We start from the raw sequence: 9246 nt of genomic DNA on the forward strand, positions 1-9246 counted from the left end.
AGAAAGAAATTAGGGAAACGACACCCTTCATAATAGACCCAAATAATATAAAGTACCTCGGTGTGACTTTAACCAAGCAAGTAAAAGATCTGTACAATAAGAACTTCAAGACACTGATGAAAGAAATTGAAGAAGACCTCAGAAGATGGAAAGATCTCCCATGCTCATGGATTGGCAGGATTAATATAGTAAAAATGGCCATTTTACCAAAAGCAATCTACAGATTCAATGCAATCCCCATCAAAATACCAATCCAATTCTTCAAAGAGTTAGACAGAACAATTTGCAAATTCATCTGGAATAACAAAAAACCCAGGATAGCTAAAGCTATCCTCAACAATAAAAGGACTTCAGGGGGAATCACTATCCCTGAACTCAAGCAGTATTACAGAGCAATAGTGATAAAAACTGCATGGTATTGGTACAGAGACAGACAGATAGACCAATGGAATAGAATTGAAGACCCAGAAATGAACCCACACACCTATGGTCACTTGATTTTTGACAAAGGAGCCAAAACCATCCAATGGAAAAAAGATAGCATTTTCAGGAAATGGTGCTGGTTCAACTGGAGGGCAACATGTAGAAGAATGCAGATCGATCCAGCCTTATCACCCTGTACAAAGCTTAAGTCCAAGTGGATCAAGGACCTCCACATCAAACCAGACACACTCAAACTAATAGAAGAAAAACTAGGGAAGCATCTGGAACACATGGGCACTGGAAAAAATTTCCTGAACAAAACACCAATGGCTTATGCTCTAAGATCAAGAATCGACAAATGGGATCTCATAAAACTGCAAAGCTTCTGTAAGGCAAAGGACACTGTGGTTAGGACAAAACGGCAACCAATAGATTGGGAAAAGATCTTTACCAATCCTACAACAGATAGAGGCCTTATATCCAAAATATACAAAGAACTCAAGAAGTTAGACCGCAGGGAAACAAATAACCCTATTAAAAAATGGGGTTCAAAGCTAAACAAAGAATTCACAGCTGAGGAATGCCGAATGGCTGAGAAACACCTAAAGAAATGTTCAACATCTTTAGTCATAAGGGAAATGCAAATCAAAACAACCCTGAGATTTCACCTCACACCAGTGCGATTGGCTAAGATCAAAAACTCAGGTGACAGCAGATGCTGGCGAGGATGTGGAGAAAGAGGAACACTCCTCCATTGTTGGTGGGATTGCAGACTGGTAAAACCATTCTGGAAATCAGTCTGGAGGTTCCTCAGAAAATTGGACATTGAACTGCCTGAGGATCCAGCTATACCTCTTTTGGGCATATACCCAAAAGATGCCTCAACATATAAAAGAGACACGTGCTCCACTATGTTCATCGCTGCCTTATTTATAATAGCCAGAAAATGGAAAGAACCCAGATGCCCTTCAACAGAGGAATGGATACAGAAAATGTGGTACATCTACACAATGGAATATTACTCAGCTATCAAAAACAATGAGTTTATGAAATTCGTAGGCAAATGGTTGGAACTGGAAAATATCATCCTGAGTGAGCTAACCCAATCACAGAAAGACATACATGGTATGCACTCATTGATAAGTGGCTATTAGCCCAAATGCTTGAATTACCCTAGATACCTAGAACAAACGAAACTCAAGACGGATGATCAAAATGTGAATGCTTCACTCCTTCTTTAAATGAGGAAAAAGAATACCCTTGGCAGGGAAGGGAGAGGCAAAGATTAAAACAGAGACTGAAGGAACACACATTCAGAGCCTGCCCCACATTTGGCCCATACATATACAGCCACCCTATTAGACAAGATGGATGAAGCAAAGAAGTGCAGACCGACAGGAGCCGGATGTAGATCGCTCCTGAGAGACACAGCCAGAATACAGCAAATACAGAGGCGAATACCAGCAGCAAACCACTGAACTGAGAATAGAACCCCCGTTGAAGGAATCAGAGAAAGAACTGGAAGAACTTGAAGGGGCTCGAGACCCCAAAAGTACAACAATGCCAAGCAACCAGAGCTTCCAGGGACTAAGCCACTACCTAAAGACTATACATGGACTGACCCTGGACTCTGACCCCATAGGTAGCAATGAATATCCTAGTAAGAGCACCAGTGGAAAGGGAAGCCCTGGGTCGTGCTAAGACTGAACCCCCAGTGAACTAGACTATGGGGGGAGGGCGGCAATGGGGGAAGGGTTGGGAGGGGAACACCCATAAGGAAGGGGAGGGGGGAGGGGGATGTTTGCCCGGAAACCGGGAAAGGGAATAACACTCGAAATGTATATAAGAAATACTTAAGTTAATAAAAAAAAAAAGAATAGTTTTTAAGGATAAATAATGAAATAATTGCTCCTGTCTTTGTCTAGAAGAAAACTAAAACAATTACATTGTATTTTAATGCTGCTTGAAAGATTTGGCTGGGACATATAAGTGATGGAACAAAGAATAAAGCACAAGGGTTAGGGCATCCATCAACTATGTGTATCTGTTAAGGCTTGTGTATGATGGGCTGGAACACTGTTCCTTCTACCATCAACTCTGTGTGTGTGTGTGTGTGTGTGTGTGTGTGTGTGTGTGTGGCTGTGTGTGTGTGAATTTTCTCTCTTCCCTGGTCTTTCTCACTGACCCAAGGAGTTAAGAGTTCATAGGTTTTTCGCTGATCATAGAGAGTGCCAACCCCCCAGTAACTTAAGCTTTGTTCCCTCAGAAAACTGTCTGTTGAGTAACATCTCTAGTCGCTGGCTGCCTGTGGCAGCATCCCCATAGGTATGTGGATCCACCCTCATCAATAGCTTTAAGCACTGACCCCCAAAGGCTGCCTGCCTCATTTTACTCACCACATAGATGCCAATATTGGTCATCATCAATGGTAGAAAATAGTTTACTTTTAATTTAGAAGGAAATCAAGTTTCAGCTTAATTTTCTGTGTGTTTTCCTGAATGTATGTGACTGTGTCTGTGAAGAGACAGACTGCCCAGAACTGCAGTTATGAGCAGTTGTGAGGCGAGTTTTTCTTATTTGTAAAAAACTGACAAATAAAGCCCCACCAATGCCATTCAAATAAAAAAAGAAAAAGAAAAAGAAAAATGTAGCTTTCAATTTCTTACCATTTTATACCTGAAGGAAGATAAACATGACAATGCCTATTATTATTAATATTATTATAATTATTATTATTATTATTATTATTTTGGTTTTCACTGGAGGATCACTAGGGACTAATATGTTATTTAAAATTCTTTACATGGTAGTATAGATGAAAGACTCAGACTAAAATATTTCCTTTTGTAATATATATTTCATATGTGGAAATTGTAGAACTGACTTGCGAGGATTAATCTTTCTAAAAATATATAAAAGAAATCAACCCATTAAGAAATAGAACTCACTTAGCTTCTCCATACCTGCCTTCATAACCACAAGAAGCAATTTCGTCTCTTGAAAAAAACCGAACCAGTTCAATTTCTTTGCGTAGAATCGGGATTCTTACTCACTGATAATCTGATATTAGGTCTGCATTAAAATAAGATTTAATCATTATGCTAAAATATGTTTTCCTTAAATTTTATTAAAGAAATATGGTTTCTATTATTTTCAGGTGCAAATATTTAGGTTCCAAACACCTGCATGAATGGCCATTATTTCTATACTTAGTACAAAAACTAGTAAAATTCTTTTTTTATTCTTCAGCAGTGTTCAGACAAAAACGCGTCACAATAAACTCACGGTATCATGTTTTAATAAATGTAAACCATTCTGTTACCTTGTCAGATAGTCCCTGGGGTAGGCAAGGGTGAAAGTGGTAAGGAGGATGAAGTCCACCTCCTTGCTTAGGAGAACTATGCAGCTCACTATAATAGGAAAAACAGAAAAGAAGTTTCTTGGAATGGTTACTTTTTCTTTCCTTAAAGAACTTTCTATAGAACTTAAAACTAATATGTTAAAGAAATTTCAAGTTTCGGCGAGCCATTTGATTAAACAAAAACTTACTAATCATTTTTTGAAAGTTTGGATTCCTGTTTCCCATATCTAGAAACTAAGTCAGTGTAACAGGATGATCTGTATACACTACATCCATCCATACATGCACGCCTGCATGAACACACGCACACACACCACACACACACACACACACACACACACACACACACAAATATATGCACATTATATAAATAGTTTTATATACTATAATGACACTTTATCTTAAACATTAAAGTTTTTCTTTTACGCACAGGTAAAAACAGTCTAACAGCATTATTTTCTACTTGTCATGAAACAAGTGCACCTTCAACTAAAAAACCTGAGATCAATTTTAGTCAGTAGTAGGTGCTTTGCAGAACATAATTCCAGTTTCGATAGAAAAACAGCTTACCAGCATTTGTAATATCCAAATCAAATTTGCAATCTCACCCAGATGTATAAATGTGCCCGGCACCTAAACCATAAAGAAGTCCATTAATAATGGATAAGTATATTAAAGAAATTGGTATTTATCTCTGGATAATACTATTAGGTTAAGCATGATGTGTGCTTTTATAGAACTTTTTCTGCTACAAACAACACTGTTAGTAAAGCAAGACCCAAACCTATTACTTTAGCTAATTTCAAACATGGCTATTCTGTGTACACTGCAGTAGCACATAGTTTAAAAAACTACTCACTGCCTCTTTTTCAAACATATTGAAACACCTCAATGCTCTATGAAAACAACAAAGTTATTGTATCACCAGAAATACACAGTTCAATATCTAACTTCATTTCAGTAGACCATGAGACTTAATCTCTGGGTCAAGGGAACCAATTATAAAAGGAATTAAACACTCTAACTAGTCCAAGTAAAAGACACACAATCCAGGTACTTTATTTACAAGTCATAAGCCTAATTGGGCAGGTTTACAGCTATACTAACCTATTTCCATGCCATAATGTCCCTTGTTACTTGGTGTTTTTCCAGGCCACATGCTCAGGGTCCGTCTCCTCACATGGTGGCTTCCTCCTCCCTTGGTCTCCTCACTTGTTCCCCCTTCTCCTCCCTCTTGAGACCCTCCACTCCATCCTCAAGTCCCACCTTTCTTCTTCTATTGCCTAATCACAGACTCTATCCATTTTTGATGAGTTAAACTAAGAAGCAAAGTTTACAAAGCATCACTTGGGGTACCTGAGGATCTCCTCCTCACGGCTTCCAGATCTTGGGAGCCAATATGTAGGGAGCATTTAAATACAAGCAGCACCACACCAACTCCACCAATAACTTTTCCTTATCTGACCAATAACCATCAACATCTTTACCTAATACACAGCCCATACAGATATTTTCAGATCCTAGCACCCATAGCTATGGCTTCTGGTAAAATGTAAGTACATGTCACATTCTTACAAACTCAAGACAAAGTGAGCAGATTATCTAGTGTTTCCACAACAGTACAGTATTTAATCTGCAAGAATTTAAGGGTCATCAATAACAATCCAACAGAAAATGCCACTAAACAAAGACAACAGCCATGATACATTATATTCCAAAGTTACAACCATGAATTAAGCTTTAAGGGAAGTTACATAACCTTTATATTTTAAGGACTTTTAAAATAAGAGTCACACTTGGAAATTATGCAAAGTTCATTTTTGACCACTGAGTGTGGGCCATGCACCCCGACTGCCCTGGCCTGAAAGGCAACACCATAGTATTCTTCTTCACTTGGCTAGCTGACCTGTTCCACAGTGCAGCAGAGTACATGGGGCTCTTCACAAGCAGAGTGAGCTACTCTATGTGAGATTCATGGAAATGCAAGGATACACGGTCCTCACTGGAGGGCAAACTAGACAAGCACATGGAGAAAGGATGTGGAGGAATAGTTGGAGAAATCAGAGACCAGGACACAATATAGTGAAAGAGAAATCGCTGAGAGTCAGTCTGTGACTAATATAATTTTTTAATTGTTGCTCCTGTAGAATGAAAAGGAAAGTTGCTAACAGGGTAGAAAACATCTGCATCCTAGGAATCCAGGAAGGGTTTGTAAAAGGCCCCAAACATGTGCAGAGATTAAATAGCTCTAAACGGAATCCTCAAAGAGATAATTCAGGAAACAGCACACAAAGGAAGTCACAGATGGATCAAATGCTCTGGTTACATTGACCTAATTTCTTAATATAAGGAACCGAAATCAGTTTCCAAAAAACACGAATATGCTTCATCTAATAATACAAGTCAATATTAGACCTAATTTTTATAGAGCTAATGTGTAGAAGTCAAAGATACTAACTTCTAAAATGGCTCTTAGTACATTTAATTTTTGTGCGATGTCCAATAATGACTCAGAGAATGTGATATTGGAAAAAAGTAGAAGAAAGGCATTGGAAAAGGAGTTTTAGGCACAGGTTTGGCTGTAAATTTAATACAAGACAATCTAGTCCTTCTATATCTAGCAAATACTTTTACAGGCTCCAAATGGGTCACAGACCTTAAGATACAAAAATCAATGTCATAAAGTTAAAACAAGAATATAGTATCAAGGTATTATGACCACTTTTTTTAAAGGAAAGGAATATTTCATTTTGTCACTTTTCAATAGCAAGTGGAACTTAAACATTTCCTCTAATATTTGACTTCTGGTGGCCCATCCAAAAGAAATGAAGATGTGGATTATAAAAGGATGTTAAATATTTTAAAAATCCAGTGGCTAGTAAGATGCAGCTAATTAAGTAAGCAAAGAAAATATTCTGCTGCAAAACCATACTTGGCCAGCCAGTGATGGAAAGCAAGACAAAAGAAGATTAGTATCCTGCTACTTTCAAAGAACAAGCACCTACCCAGGTCAAAATCTAGATGCAGACTACTAAAACAAGCAGCTGACACTGAGTCTACCCACCGGACTGAGCAACAAAGGAACTTAGAAACACCACCAAACATGCACAACTGTTTTTTTTTCCCTCATTTTGACAGATATTCACTCAGTATTTTCTTAGTTTTCAGCATGGGACACGTACTGTGTACTTCCTTCAGTTACACATCCCTTACTTTCTAGAACTTAAATTTTTATCTGTTTAATAATACGAATTAGGAAATTCAGAAAGAAAAAGCAACCTGGTACACAAGTATGAGGTAGAAACTGACCAGAGACAATGAAACAAAGACTCAACAAGCTCAGGAAGTTATCCCAAGATCTACTGACACAAATCACTAATCTCAAAATTTTCTGAAAACATTTAACAGCTAATAAGAACGCTAGAAAACTTGAAAAACTGATACACATATAAAATATAAATTTGTGTACAATCACCCTTCATGGTGCACCGTGTAAGCAGATGATGGCAACCAAGAAAGACTAATTCCAGAAAAGAAATCCATTGGCCAGATTCTGCTTTGCCTCCTCAGGGTCGTTTCTAAAATAACCGTTTTTTTTTTTTTTTTACTTTATCTGCATTTATTTATGCTGAATTTTTTCCCGTGCCATGAGTTTTTGTTTCCTCAGTTTCTTCTGGGATATCTTTTTCTTCTGTGCAACCTCCTCTTCTGGCTTTGGAACAATCTGTTCCTTCTCAGTGAGCATCATCTTGATGTCCCAGATGGAGCTCATGTATGGGTTAATCTGGCCGTGAGTTCTGTAGGTTCGTCTGCGCATCTTAGGAGCCTTGTTCACCTGGATGTGTTCAATGACCAGAGAATCTACATCCAAACCCTTAAGTTCAGCATTACTCTCTGCATTTTTAAGCATGTGCAGCAAAAAATCAGCACTCTTTTTTGGCCACCGTCCCTGTGTCCAGCCCCACTGTTTGGCCTGGGCACACCTACCAACTCCACCATTATACCGCCGGAATGGCACACACTGCTTCTTTAAAGTGACATCCTTCAGATACTTGGTGGCTTTGCAGATATGCATACCCTTGATGGCCTGGGCAGTTTCCCGGGTGTTCTTAAAGTGAACACGAAGGTTTGAGCCTCTTGACTTGCGTGATTTCGTGGGGTTTTCTGGGTCAAGGGAGTAGAGAACCATCTTCACAGGTCACCTCTGGCTGCTTACAGGAAGAGCAACCATTGTTTATTTAAATCTGGCAAAATAGGGAACAGAAGCAACTGGGATAAAACCAAAATCTAAATCCTTTCTACTGTGCTATATGTCTTTCTTCTCATTAATGTGTTCCTAAAACAATGATTTTTTTTTAATATTTGTGGTTTTACAATTTATTCTACAAGGAAACCAATGGGAAAGACTTGCCAATTTCTTTGGAACTGTAATGCAGGGTAGTAAAACAAATGAAGATCTTGTGATTGTAAAGAGACTAATTTTCCAAGACAGTTAAGGAAATATTTCTTTTAAGAAACCAGCTCACTCAAATGAGGCATTTCGACTCTGGTTACAATAGTCATTGTGCCCTTCCTTGAGTCAGGGTTCCCTGCTCTGTAGCCTTCCCTTGAAAGTTCTGTTCTCTTGGTGTCATCTCCTGAAAGCCGAGGTTAGGTACCATGCTGTCTGCTTTTAAGTTCTAAAAAATATTGAAGAACATAAATATTCAGTGTCTGCACGGTGATATAAGCCACATCGCTAATAGCTCATCTAGTTAATATGAAATAAATCATCCTTTCACTCCCAACCTATGTTGGGATTGAGTTCCAGGTGAATATCATCATCCTGTTCCAAAAATCAAAACTATACACTGGTCATTGCTCAGGTTTAGATTTTGTTTCGATTCATGTTGTCACTTGTAGAAGTTTGGACCTGGTTCTTCCTCCCAGCCCCATGATCCCAGGAATAAGACAGAGACTCAAAATATATTAACAAATACCTTGGCCATAGACCTAGACTATTCTCTGACAAATTCTAACCCACTTACTCAAATCTACATTCTGCCATGTGGCTCATTACCTGTGCTCAGGAACCACGAGTCTGTCTGGTCACATTTTCCAGGGCAAATCTCTCCCACCTGGCTCTATCCCAGAATTCTCTCTACCTCCTAGTTGTCCCACCCTCTATTCTACCCTTTCCTATAGGCCATAATTTTTTTTAACTGAAAGGTGATATATCCATACAAATACACAAGATACTCTCTCTACAGTCACTAGCATTCTTAAAGCCTTCAAAGAGCTAATTATTCCAATTCTACTTTTACTTCTAATGCACCAACACCAACACCAACATTCAAAGACCATCCATGGGAGGACTATTGCTTTAAAGAACTTATGTGCACCTGCTTTTCCTTTCAGTTTACTCTGGTAATAATGCCACTCCAGCTGGGTGTTAACATCAGGATGAAAAGATGTTCTATGTA

At 38.5% G+C, this 9246-nt stretch overlaps 1 pseudogene; it reads right to left on the reverse strand.

Annotated features, from left to right (window-relative positions):
• Positions 1–7403: 7403 nt before the first annotated feature.
• Positions 7404–7990, reverse strand: LOC148006220 (large ribosomal subunit protein uL22 pseudogene; annotated as a pseudogene).
• Between the last annotated feature and the right edge of the window lie 1256 nt (positions 7991–9246).

Source organism: Rattus norvegicus, chromosome 4 (assembly GCF_021556685.1).
Source record: "Rattus norvegicus strain SHRSP/BbbUtx chromosome 4, alternate assembly SHRSP_T2T, whole genome shotgun sequence".
Lineage (NCBI taxonomy): Eukaryota > Metazoa > Chordata > Mammalia > Rodentia > Muridae > Rattus > Rattus norvegicus.